The sequence below is a fragment of the Ascaphus truei genome, chromosome 21 (genome assembly GCF_040206685.1).
Source record: "Ascaphus truei isolate aAscTru1 chromosome 21, aAscTru1.hap1, whole genome shotgun sequence".
Taxonomy (NCBI): Eukaryota; Metazoa; Chordata; class Amphibia; order Anura; family Ascaphidae; genus Ascaphus; species Ascaphus truei.
The window spans coordinates 25,774,364-25,788,963 of NC_134503.1; positions in this window are offsets into that span (position 1 = coordinate 25,774,364).

Genomic DNA, 14,600 nt, shown 5'->3' on the forward strand with positions numbered 1-14,600 from the left:
CTATATCAAGAGAGGCGTGAAAGATATCACACAGGCGGCGCCCGGAGAGCAACAACTAAATAGGCAGATGCCTGCCGACCCTGGAGCTAACCGAGGTATCCCCTCCCCCCCCCCTATTGTATTCACCCGATGTTGTCTTGTCTTGGTCATGTTGGTCAGGTTTGTCAAGTCCTGTGAGTAAATGTTGTTTGTCCAGTGTTGAATGTGATCGATTATAACCCCCGGTAGTGAGAGCTAGGGGGGAAATACCTATGTGGGTATAATGATGTTAAACAATGGTCTGTGTTATAATGTTCAAGTTGTATAACCCAATAAAAATCTTGAAGTTGAAAAAAAAAAAAACCTAAAAGGGTAATTTCTGTCAGAAATTGTGTGTATATTGTAACAGGGTATGTTCCATCAGTACCTGTTTCTCGCCACATAGGTATCTGCTATGTAAGTCCTGCTGAGTTCCAGGCATTAGCAGGTTAATCTTTGTTCTTCCCTTGGAGATGAAGGAAGAGAGGTGGTGACTCATGGCCTGTGTACAGCCCCTTGGGGGTGGGTACAGTCCATGAGCCCGCCCCTTCTAGATTCTTCTAGGGAGGATCCTAAAAGTTAGTGGGAGTGTTCTCTACCCTCCAAAGGGAGAAGGTGAGTGTGTGTCTGTCTCCATTCTCTGAGAAGAAAGGAGGGCTGTGAGTCTTCCCCATTGCGGGGCAAGCATGCCACTCTAGGCCAGCCGGCCTAGACACTCTACAGACAGAATGCCCCATGAGACTGGGCAAGCACCATCCAGAGGTCCTGGGCTGCGGAGTATTATGCTGTAAGAAGGAGTATGATGATGAGGAAAGAGAATAAAGCTGCTTGCTCATCTTGCCCCTGCCTGGGTGTCGGTTACTGGGCAGGAGGTTAGGGTGACCAGGTGTCCCGGTTTAGCCGGGACAGTCCCGTTTTTTTAACCTCTGGCCCGGTTTTTTAATCTCTGTCCCGGCTGCCCTGCATCCTGTAAAATGTTCCGTTTTTTTGTGGCTGTTCCGCTTTTGACCATCAGAGCAGGGGGGCAACAGAGAGCATACAATGCATGGAGGAGAGCAGGGGTCGGGTCTGAGCTGGGGAGCCCCAGCAGTGAGACCCGGAAGTGTCAGTGAGAACTTCTGGTGTCTGCTGCCAGGGCTCAAGATGGCTTCCCCCACCCATGCAGGTATGGTCCAGAATGGGGGACACAGAGACACACTCACTCACACAATGGAGGGGGGGGAGAGACACAGAGAGAGACACAGGCACAGCATGGGGAGAGACACATAGAGAACACAGACACAGCATGGGGAGAGACACAGGCACAGCATGGGGAGAGGCACAGGCACAGCATGGGGAGAGACACAGAGAGGCACAGCATGGGGAGAGACAGAGAGAGGGGCAGAGGCACAGCATGGGGGGAGACACAGCATGGGGAGAGACACAGCACAGCATGGGGAGAGACAGTGTGGGGAGAGAGGCACAGCATGGGGAGAGGGGCACAGCATGGGGAGAGGGGCACAGAGTGGGGGGGGGAGAGACCCAAAGAATGGGGGGAGAGAGATAGAATGGAGGGGAGACAGAGAATGGAGGGGAGAGAGAGACAGAGAATGGGGAGAGAGAGACAAAGAATGGGGGAGAGAGAGACACAGAATGGGGTAGGGGAGAGAGAGACAGACAGAGAATGGAGGGGAGAGAGAGACGAGAATAGGGTTTGGGGGGAGAGAGACAGAGAATGGGGGGGAGAGCATGGAGGGTAGAGAGAGAGAATGGGGAGGAGAGAGAGAATGGGGGGACAGAGAGTTGAGAATGGGGGGAGAGAGAGAGCCGAGAATGGGGGGAGGGGGGGAAGAGACACAGAGAGAGGCACCGGCACAGCATGAGGAAAAGCACAGGCACAGGATGGGGAGAGACAGTGTGGGGAGAGAGGCACAGCATGGGGAGAGGGGCACAGCATGGGAAGAGGGGCACAACATGGGAAGAGGGGCACGGAGTGTGGGGGGAGAGAGAGAGAATGGAGGGAAGAGAGACAGAGAATAGAGGGGAAAGAGACAGAAAATGGAGGAGAAACAGAGAAAGGGGGGGAGAGAGAGAGAGACAGAATGGAGGGGAGAGAGAGACAGAGAATGGAGGGGAGAGAGATACAGAGAATGGGGAGAGAGAGACAAAGAATGGGGGAGAGACACACACAGAATGGGATGGGGGAGAGAGAGACAGACAGAGAATGGAGGGGAGAGAGAGAGACGAGAATAGGGGGTGGGTGGAGAGACAGAGAATGGGGGGAGAGAGAATGGGGGGGGGGAAGAATGGGGGGGAGAGCATGGAGGGTAGAGAGAGAGAATGGGGGAGGAGAGAGAGAATGGGGGAGGAGAGAGAGAATGGGGGGCAGAGAGCCGAGAATAGGGGGGAGAGACAGCCGAGAATGGGGGGGAAGGGGGCTGAAGAGAGAGAATGGTGGGGGGGGGGGGGAGAGAGAGAGAATGGGGGAAGAGGGAGAATGGACTGTAGAGAGAGAGTGAATGGGGGAGGAGAGAGAGAGAATGGGGGAGGAGAGAATGGGGGGGGAGGTGAGAGAGAGAATGGGGGGTTTCACAGAATTGGGGAAGACACAGAGAATGGGGGGAGAGAGACAGAGAATGGGGGAGAGAGACAGAATGGAGGGGAGAGAGACAGAGAATGGGGGAGGGGAGAGAGAGACAGAGAATGGGGGAGGGGAGGGAGAGAGACAGAGAATGGGGGGGAGAGAGAGAATGGGGGGAGAGAGAGAGACATAGAATGGGGGGGGGAGATAGACAGAAAATGGAGGAGAGACACAGAATGGGGGAGAGGAGAGGGAGAGAATGGGGGAGAGGGAGAGAATGGGGGGAGAGAGAGCGAGAGAATGTGGGGGGGGGAGAGAGAGAATGGGGGGAGACACAGAGAATGGGGGAAGACACAGAGAATGGGGGGATTGAGACAGAGAATGGGGGGATTGAGACAGAAAATGGGGGGGGGGGGAGAAACAGAAAATGCAGGAGAGACACAGAGAATGGGGGAGGGGAGAGAGAGACAAAGAATGGGGGAGAGAGAGACAAAGAATGGGGAGAGAGGGAGAGACAGAGAATGGGGGGAGGGAGAGAGACAGAGAATGGGGGGGAAAGGCACAGAGAATGGGGGAGAGAGAGAGACACAGAGAATGGGGGGTTGGAGAGAGAGACAGAGAATGGGGGGAGAGAGACAGAAAATGGAGGAGAGACACAGAATGAGAGGGAGGGGAGAGAGGGAAGGGAGAGGAGAGGGGGGGAGAGAGGGAGAGAATGGGGGAGTGAGCGAGAGAATGAGGGGGGGAGAGAGAGGGGGGAGAGAGAATGGGAGGAGAGAGAGAGAATGAGAGAGAGCGCGAATGAGGGGAGGGGGAGAGAGATAGAGAGAATGGGGGGAAAGAGAGAGAATGGGGGAGAGAGAGAGAGAGAGACAGGGAAGGGTGGAATGAGAATGTAGGGGTGGGGAGAACGAGAATAGAGGGATATCGAGGGAGGAAGGGAGAGAGAAAGGGGTGTGTGTGTGAGAGAAGGGGGGACAGAGCGGGGTAGAGAGACAAAGGAGAAGGGACACAGTTGGTGATATCATTTGTTTTATAAAAATTTTTTTTAATGTGTCCCGGTTTTTACAAATCTGGTCACCCTACAGGAGGTAGACTGACTGCAATGCTGGGAGCTGATATCCTCACCCGGGGATCCCATCATAGCTGGAGGCGCTGTACCATGAGTAACAAAAGAACTACCCTAAAGCCTGTCCCATTGCCCATAACATCGCGCAGCTCAGCTTCTCCTGCCACCACAGGTAGGCTTCAGCACCACACCGAAGCAGTAACCAGCGTCATTTCCCAGAGGAAGGGGGGAAACGGGGTTACATGTAATATATACCTTTTACCTCTCAGGATATCAGAGTTCCGCGTCTGTAACCAGGAACATGTTTTTTGACATTATAAAACACGTTAGCACCCCCTGCCTGTCGGGGCCTGCATCAGCAGGTACAGCATATGGGCACTTTAGAAGTTAAACTACCATGAGGTTTTGCACTCCTTTGCTGTACATATCAGTCCCACACAGCGGGTAAACATGTTTTGAAACATCTTAAATTTTCATGGATTTGCTTCCTGTGTAAAAATGACTTTGTTTCTATTTTCTTTGGGTCCTGGATAATTCTAATCCGATCTGGCAACCATTGTTCTTTCCAATTATCTCTTTGACAGTGGCAGCATCATTAGTTAGAATGTACACTTTGGCCCAAGGAGGGACGGACCCCTTAAACTTGTCACTGCCGACTAGATACATTAGGGATTGACTACTGGACAAGGCAGGGTTTGTGAATTCTGCAATAGAGGGACAGCTGGCTCTCCCACACTCCCTGGGGTTCCTGCTCTCCCTGCGGTACCTGCTCTCCCACACCCCCTGAGGTTCCTGCTCTCCCTGAGGTTCCTGCTCTCCCACACTCCCTGGGGTTCCTGCTCTCCCACACTCCCTGGGGTTCCTGCTCTCCCACACTCCCTGGGGTTCCTGCTCTCCCACACTCCCTGGGGTTCCTGCTCTCCCACACTCCCTTGGGTTCCTGCTCTCCAGCACTCCCTGGAATTCCTGCTCTCCCACACTCCCTGGGGTTCCTGCTCTCCAGCACTCCCTGGGGTTCCTGCTCTCCCACACTCCCTTGGGTTCCTGCTCTCCCGCACTCCCTGGGGTTCCTGCTCTCCCACACTCCCTGAGGTTCCTGCTCTCCCACACTCCCTGGGGTTCCTGCTCTCCCACACCCTCTGAGGTTCCTGCTCTCCCACATTCCCTGAGGTTCCTGCCCTCCCACACTCCCTGGGGTTCCTGCTCTCTCACACTCCCTGAGGTTCCTGCTCTCCCACACTCTCTGGGGTTCCTGCTCTCCCACACCCTCTGAGGTTCCTGCTCTCCCACACTCCCTTGGGTTCCTGCTCTCCCACACTCCCTGAGGTTCCTGCTCTCCCACACTCCCTGAGGTTCCTGCTCTCCCACACTCCCTGGGGTTCCCGCTCTCCCGCACTCCCTGAGGTTCCTGCCCTCCCACACTCCCTGAGGTTCCTGCTCTCCCACACTCCCTGGAGTTCCTGCTCTCCCACACTCCCCGAGGTTTCTGCTCTCCCGCACTCCCTGAGGTTCCTGCTCTCCCACACTCCCGGGGTTCCTGCCCTCCCACACTCCCTGGGAATCCTGCCCTCCCACACTCACTGGGGTTCCTGCTCTCCCACACTCCCTGAGGTTCCTGCTCTCCCACACTCCCTGAGGTTCCTGCTCTCCCACACTCCCTGGGGTTCCTGCCCTCCACAGTCCCTGGGGTTCCTGCTGTCACACTCCCTGAGGTTCCTGCTCTTCCCCACTCCCTAAGGTTCCTGCCCTTCCTATAGGATAAGGATAACGTGAATAACACTCAGTATGACATTATGTTTGCAGATACTGTAAGAGCTTGGCGTAAAATCTGAAAAAATGTGAAACTACCACTGAGAGTATCCAGATTGTTACCGATTCCAAGGAACTCCCAATTTATGGCAGCCCAAGAAAACAGTGTTTTTCGGACTTGGTCCATTAGAGGACTTGTTCATGTCGCTGACTGTTTATACCCGGGACAACAGATTTTCCCAACACCTCTGAGAAATATATTAATCACTAAATAAATACTTCTTTGCCTACTTACAGTTGAGAGATGATGTGACTTCTCTGACGAGGGAACATCCATCCCTATGAGAACACAATGCCTTGGAGTCCGGACTTGAGATCTCCAAACGGGTTTTACCTCTAAACGTATCTATTCCGCACTTATAGAGACCCGTACTGTGGGTCTCTGGAGTCTCCGATTCGTTAAGTGGCAGGTGGACTTCCCTGATCTGATAGCTCAAGAGGTCCTGTTCAGAGGCTTCCGGAGTGTCCGTTCCATTACTCTGGATGCAAATTTGAGGGAACTGCAGATTAAGATATTGAACCGGGCATTCCTCACCCCAGCACAACCAAACAAATGTCAACACATTTCTCCAATTGGGTGTAAAAAGTGCGGCAGTACCAGCGCCAATATCTCACACTGCCTGTGGCACTGCAGAAAAATAAAGACATGCTGGAATAAAACCTTAAGGTTTCTAAACAAACTGGTAAAAACAAAGCTTCCCCACGACATTAAACCAATGTTATTGGGCTATATGGAAGGCTGGAATACCTTGACGGTCAGTTTGCCGCAGTTGGCGGGAACGATTCTCCTTTTGGCACACAAGCGTATTCTGGTTAACTGGCTAAAACCATTCGCTCCAATAACTGGACAATTAGAATCTTCTCTACTCGCAGTTATAACGAGGGAAACATTTGACTCATTTGGAGACAGTTTGAAAAGAACAGAAATTCCTGAGTAAATGGAAACCCTTTCTGGACACACCGCCTCCCGATACATGTGCAGAGATTATGGGCCCCTTTAGATATTCAGACTGGGGGTTGAACACTGCTGCACAGGTCTGGGGACAGACTAAAGGAATATAGGGTGCTGTGCGCGGAGGAGGGGCAGCGAGATGCGAGGACCTGCAGAGCGCTCTCTTCACCTCCCTTTCTCTCCCCCTTCCCTTCCCCCTCATCATTAGTTTTATCATTTAAAGTTCAACAGATATTAAAAATATATATTAAATGCTGTGAGCTTATGGCTGCCTGAATGTTCACTATGTTTTGCTCCTTGTATTATATGTTGTAACCGTGCTCGCCAATAATAAAGAAATGTTTAGAAATAACTTATCTTTAGCAGCAGGGTGCTAGCGGTGCAGCCGGGATCCCCACCCAGCGACAACGATAGATAGACAGGAAAACAGATCCGCAGCGCTGCCTGCTAGGTCTCCGATGTAACAAAGGGTTAATGCATCAATCTAACATCAGTGGGGAAGTACAGGAAATAATGGAGCAACGTTTCGGACGTCCCGATTGGGGCTTGTCAAAGGACCGGGAGCTTTTTTCCTATACATATATTAATTTATATTTTAGAACGGCACAAAAAAACCTAAAACTTTTTTATATAAAGTACTTTTTGAGGCGTTTTCCACCATTTTGTCCACCTGGAAAGTGACAGCATAAAACCCCCCAAATTTCATAAAAGTCTGCAAAAGTCTGGCAGATTTGCGCCAGTTTTAATGGCGGGGAAAGATCCGTCTCGTTCCGTTTTCTCCTGAATTTTGGTCTCTCCACCCCTGTTTGCATGGGTCAAAAAGTGGACGATTTTGCAAATGTGATCCCATGATTGAAGCAACAGATCCTCAAACTGGCGTCATACACCCCAGTATTACGTCACAGTGGCCAAACTGCAGACAAGGATTCTGGGTAGTGACGTGCAAATAAGCACACTGTGGCCGTGTGAACCAGCTTTACAATGTCATTAATAGCTGTCTCTGAGCGAGTCCACAGATTCTGCACTTCCTGTGTAATGCCGCATGTAAAAGCTTTAGGACAGGAGTTGACCAACTCTACCGGAGGGCGTGGCGGGGGAGTGACGGGGGCGTGGCCATGATGTCACCCGGCAGGTTCGCCCTCATTGGCTGAACCGCCGGGGGGCGTGCCGTATCGCTCGTTGCGAGTCCTGCTCTCAATTCTATTGAGAGCAGGAGCAACTCTCGCCCCAGCGCTGCGGCCCCCCCTCGCAGCGGGCCCGGCGCCATTGAGGGGAGGGCTCTCGTCCCTGCAGCGTCCGCCACAGCGGACGCTGTAGTAGGCAGCGGGGTCAAGGCCTAATCCTCCAGGGCCAACAACAGGACAGGTTTTAAGGATATCCCTGCTTCAGCACAGGTCGCTCCATTTGATTGAGACACCTGTGTTGAAAACCTGACCTGTTGATGGCCCTTGAGGACTGGAGTTGGCCACCGCTGCCATGGACAAGAATTTAAAAGTGACCCTCCCCGGTGCTCATCTGCAGGTCGATACCCAGAATCCTTTTCTGCAGCTTGGCCACTGTGCGACCTGTGGCAGGCATGTAAATAGGGTCAGTATCGGTGCTACTCTTTGTGCCGTTGAGGGTTCCGGTGGCTTTTTCTGGCCCACGACGGGCTCATGGTGACTGTTTCCTCTGCAGCTCAGTCTGTGGCTTATTATGGGGGATAAACACATTCCAGACCCGAGTAATCGTTCACACACAGAATTGCTTTGGCTTCTGTCGTTTTCCAGGGGGGTGGGGGGGGAACGAATGGATTTCACATTCGCCAAATCTCCTTTTCACAAGTACCTGACCACAGAATTGTTTGTTGGCAGAAACAAATGGGGAATGTTAAATCCACGCTGATGATTCTGAAAAGCGAACATGTTTTCCTTGTGTTTTTGGCAGGCCGGAAAACTTCATGGTTCTGTTTAATGTTCTGCGAGCGGCAAATTGCAGACATCTAACGGGCAGATCAGAAGTTCTTTTATTACTGGGAGATGTGTACGAGGTGGTAAAGAACGTGCATTAAATAGTCAGCCCTGGAATTATATATATATATATATATATATATATATATATATATATATCACAAGGAAATATGTATGTATATGTATATATATGTGTATATATATATATATATATATATATATATATATATATGTATATTTGTATTTATTCAACGCCAGCAGCATGCTCTGGGCTTTCTAAATGAGTCAGTGGAAAACAAAGAATTATAATTAAAAAATATCAAAAGTCATGAAATAGGAAAGAAAATGTCTGCCCCAGAGAGCTTGCTATCTAAGGCACAGACCCACTAAATAGTGCTAAAGCTTAGCACTGTTTTGTGGATCTGGGCCGCAGTGGTATGCCAGCATACTTACGGAGATGGTACATACAGTAGGTAGCAGAGCTTGGTCACCATGGTCAGTGTTACTGTGGGCGGGAAGGGGTCTCGGCTATTAAAAGGCTTCATTCAGAAAGTTTGTTTTCAGGTTTGACGTAAATGACGGGGAGAAGGTGCGTGGCGGCATATACTTAAAACCCAGATACACAGCGCACCGGTAAATCCGGTCTCCTAACGGGATGGACCTAAACCAGGAACGGGCGTGATGTTCTCTGAGGTTACTGTGTATCCTCGCAGCTAATTATATGCACAAACTGCGTCCGTTCTACATCTCATTAGCATAGCGTTACCGTCACGTTATTGTAACATCATGTTGCGTTATCTGCCAATAACGTGACGGTAATTATGTCTTAGTGTTACTCCCATCCAGCCCCTATAACTTCCAATAACGTGACGGTAATTATCTCTTAGTGTTACTCCCACCCAGACCCTATAACTTCCAATAACGTGACGGTAATTATCTCTTAGTGTTACTCCCACCCAGACCCTATAACTTCCAATAACGTGACGGTAATTATGTCTTAGTGTTACTCCCATCCAGACCCTATAACTTCTAATAACGTGACGGTAATTATGTCTTAGTGTTACTCCCATCCAGACCCTATAACTTCCAGTAACGTGACAGTAATTATGTCTTAGTGTTACTCCCATCCAGACCCTATAACTTCTAATAACGTGACGGTAATTATGTCTTAGTGTTACTCCCATCCAGACCCTATAACTTCCAATAACGTGATGGTAATTATGTCTCAGTGTTACTCCCATCCAGACCCTATAACTTCCCTCAAATACTTTCTGGGCAAGCTACCCAGCTACCTGAACAAGCTCCTCACCCCTACCACATGCAGTACCTATCACCTGAGATCAGACTCCAAAAGACTATTCATGGTCCCAAGACTCAACAAAGTATCCGGACGTTCCTCCTTCTCCTTCCGTGCACCCCAAAACTGGAACAACCTACCAGAGACTCTCATATCCACCACCAGCTTAAGTTCTTTCAAATCTAAGGCTGTCTCACACTTTAATCTGGTCTGTAACTGTTTCATACGCCCATAATATATATTTTCTTTAACTGTGCATGCAATGTCTTGTATATAATGTATACCTTGTTCATTTATGTAACTGTATTTGTAACCATGTATTATTTGTTTTACTCTGTGCCCAGGACATACTTGAAAACGAGAGGTAACTCTCAATGTATTACTTCCTGGTAAAATATTTTATAAATAAATAAATAAATAAATAATAACGTGACGGTAATTATGTCTTAGTGTTACTCCCATCCAGCCCCTATAACTTCCAATAACGTGACGGTAATTATCTCTTAGTGTTACTCCCACCCAGACCCTATAACTTCCAATAACGTGACGGTAATTATGTCTTAGTGTTACTCCCATCCAGACCCTATAACTTCTAATAACGTGACGGTAATTATGTCTTAGTGTTACTCCCATCCAGACCCTATAACTTCCAATAACGTGACGGTAATTATGTCTTAGTGTTACTCCCATCCAGACCCTATAACTTCTAATAACGTGACGGTAATTATGTCTTAGTGTTACTCCCATCCAGACCCTGTAACTTCCAATAACGTGACGGTAATTATGTCTTAGTGTTACTCCCATCCAGACCCTATAACTTCTAATAACGTGACGGTAATTATGTCTTAGTGTTACTCCCATCCAGGCCCTATAACTCCCAATAACGTGTCGGTAATTATGTCTTAGTGTTACTCCCATCCAGACCCTATAACTCCCACTAACGTGACGGTAATTATGTCTTAGTGTTACTCTCATCCAGATCCTATAACTTCCAATAACGTGACGGTAATTATGTCTTAGTGTTACTCCCATCCAGACCTTATAACTTCCAATAACGTGACAGTAATTATGTCTTAGTGTTACTTCCATCCAGACCCTATAACTTCCAATAACGTGACGGTAATTATGTCTTAGTGTTACTCCCATCCAGACCCTATAACTTCCAATAACGTGACAGTAATTATGTCTTAGTGTTACTTCCATCCAGACCCTATAACTTCCAATAACGTGACGGTAATTATGTCTTAGTGTTACTTCCATCCAGACCCTATAACTTCCAATAACGTGACGGTAATTATCTCTTAGTGTTACTCCCATCCAGACCCTATAACTTCCAATAACGTGACGGTAATTATGTCTTAGTGTTACTCCCATCCAGACCTTATAACTTCCAATAACGTGACAGTAATTATGTCTTAGTGTTACTCCCATCCAGACCTTATAACTTCCAATAACGTGACAGTAATTATGTCTTAGTGTTACTCCCATCCAGACCCTATAACTTCCAATAACGTGACAGTAATTATGTCTTAGTGTTACTTCCATCCAGACCCTATAACTTCCAGTAACGTGACGGTAATTATGTCTTAGTGTTACTTCCATCCAGACCCTATAACTTCCAATAACGTGACGGTAATTATGTCTTAGTGTTACTCCCATCCAGACCCTATAACTTCCAATAACGTGACGGTAATCATGTCTTAGTGTTACTCCCATCCAGCCCCTATAACTTCCAATAACGTGACGGTAATTATGTCTTAGTGTCACTCCCACCTAGACCCTATAACTCCCAATAACGTGACGGTAATTATGTCTTAGTGTTACTCCCATCCAGCCCCTATAACTTCCAATAACGTGACGGTAATTATGTCTTAGTGTTACTCCCACCCAGACCCTATAACTCCCAATAATGTGACGGTAATTATGTCTTAGTGTTACTCCCATCCAGACCCTATAACTCCCAATAACGTGACGGTAATTATGTCTTAGTGTTACTCCCATCCAGACCCTATAACTTCCAATAACGTGACAGTAATTATGTCTTAGTGTTACTCCCACCCAAACCCTATAACTTCCAATAACGTGACAGTAATTATGTCTTAGTGTTACTCCCATCCAGACCCTATAACTTCCAATAACGTGACAGTAATTATGTCTTAGTGTTACTCCCATCCAGACCCGGAAATAGATGTTTAACTCACGGTGAGAAAGAGGGGAAATAATGCTATGGTATATAAATTATTCCTCCCTGTGGGGTTACCCCCATCCACACCCTGTAAGTCCCTATTTCCTGGTCTGGATATGAGTAACGCCACGTTTAGGTCTGACCTAGCCAATGTCATGTTAAGTCCCCTTGTTAACCGTAAGGGACTTTAATAGTTATGCAAAGTTATGATAATGCCCCACTCTTGTACAGCAGCCTTTCCGACACTCAAGGGGTTAAGGCAAGAGAGCAGTGGAGGTGAAAGGGGTGGAAAGAAGACAGTAATGGGTAGAGCGCAGGAGATGAGCAGGGGCATAGTGAGAGTTCAGAGCGGATATACAGGGAGGAGAAGATCAGGGGAGAGCCTTAAAGGTAAGGAGGAGAACTTTGTAGGTGATTCGGAACTTGATGGGAAGACAGGGGAGGGATTTAAGGACGAGATGAGCAGAGATTGTTTTGGGAGAAAGTGAAATTATTCTAGCAGCAGAATTTTTGATTGATGGCAAAGGAGAAAGTTGTGAGGCAGGGAGGCTTGTTAGCCGCATGTTACAGTAATCCAGGTGGGAGAGGATAAGGGCAGCATTAGTTTCAGTAGTAGTGTGACAGAGGAAGGGGCGGATCTTGGGAATATTACGGAGGAAGAAGTGACACATTATAGCCATGAATGGAGCGCTTTGGCGACAGGTTAGATGGTAGTAACCTTTACTGTGATGGAAAAAAAGGCGATATAAAGCCAGATTTATTGTGGAAATATCAGGAGTTCAACTAGACATTAATGTAATACTGTAAGGAGGCGGAGCACCAGCCACGAGGATAAAGCCGGGAAGCAATCCGAGACTCGGGATTGCAGGAGTGAGGGTCGGGGTGGGTGGATACTGTATCTGCGTAACATCTGCATAGAGATGCTATCTAAGACCAAAAGAGCTGATGAGGTCACCAAGTGATAGTGTGAAGAGAAAGGGAGAGGTCCCAGAACACAGCCCGGAGGTAAAACCAACAGACTGATCAAGAGATTGATCTTTCAGACAAATCTTTCTTAAGGCGGCGTGCCAAGGCAATAGGAGGAGTTATAGGGAGCGGTTATATGGGGCAATGGTAGGAGTTATAGGGCGGGGTTATATGGGGTAATAGGAGGAGTTATAGGGAGCGGTTATATGGGGTAATAGGAGGAGTGAAAGGGAGCGGTTATATGGGGTAATAGGAGGAGTTATAGGGCGGGGTTATATGGGATAATATGAGGAGTTATAGGGAGGGGTTATATGGGGTAATAGGAGGAGTCATAGGGAGCGGTTATATGGGGTAATATGAGGAGTTATAGGGAGAGGTTATATGAGTTAATAGAAGGAGTTATAGGGAGAGGTTATATGAGTTAATAGAAGGAGTTATAGGGAGCGGTTCTATGGGGTAATAGGAGGAGTTGTAGGGAGCGGTTATATGGGGTAATAGGAGGAGTTATAGGGAGCGGTTATATGGGGTAATAGGAGGAGTTGTAAGGAGCAGTTATATGGGGGAATAGGAGGAGTTATAGGGAGTGTTTATAAGGTGTAATAGGAGGAGTTATAAGGAGGGTTTATAAGGTGTAATAGGAGGAACTCTTTTTTATTGATTTTTTTCCCCAGCATTACATTTCATAGAACAATTTACAAACAAAAACTTCACATTATGTACGAACTTACATTATACAAATATTAGCCCAGCATTGGCCCAACTTTTCTCCTCTAAAAAGCAATTTCACATTTCCCTTATACACATTTTTAATTGAAACCAAATAAAAGCCCTAGCTGCCAGTCCTTGCCACATTAATAGTTGCTACCTTTAAAGGGTCACTGTAACAGGGGAGTTATCCCTGTTCAGGTAATGTGCCTCTAATCCAGCAGTGTGGTGGTTAACTGCTGGTAGTCAATTAACAAACACCACCTGCCTGATTAGATGGCTTAGAAAAGCATGTCTTTTGAGACAGGAAGAGAGACTCCTTAGCTCACACCTGAGCTGAACTAGGAGACAAACAGTCTTGAGCCCTGCCAGAAGAAACAGCAGAGCTGCTTTCAAGACACAAGGGAAACTTCTAAACCTGAACGCTGACACACCCTGAGGAAAAGGGAGCTGAACCAGGGACAGAGAAGATTTTCCCTCCAAACCACAAGGAACAGATAAGACTTTCATTTATGAGACTTCTTATATCTGCTTAATTCATGCTATATGTTTGGGGCTGGGAGACATGCTTATCTAAGGGAGTTGTGAACTGCATAGTATTTAACTAGAAATACTCCCAAGTGAATAGAAGCTTTGTTTACCCCTTGTTTGGATGGTTTCCTGATGTTAAGGAAACAGGCGCAATAAAAGGCTTATTTAATTTCACTATAATCAGTCTCCCTTGCATACATCTGTGAGCGTCCGCCTACAGTCACTTATAGAAACAAACTGTTTTAGCCACTCAAAAAAGCAATATTACTTATTTTTCCCCACATTATCCCCCAATGATCCAAACCTCTTAAGGGCCACCGAATGTTGGATCATGTCCGATTCTGTCACTATGGAAATGTCCAAATTATGTTTCTCTTCGGATAAGGAAAGTTCCTCTACATTATCAGGGTGTTCAGCTCTTGAACCCCAATCCTTCCTCAGATCAGAAAAACGATTCTTTACAGGCACCTGAGGGACTTTACCAGTGGGACCTGTAGGATGTCGAAGAGTCCCTCCAAGTCTTTTTACTGTGCCCTTCTTCCTTCTTTTAGCCTGTATC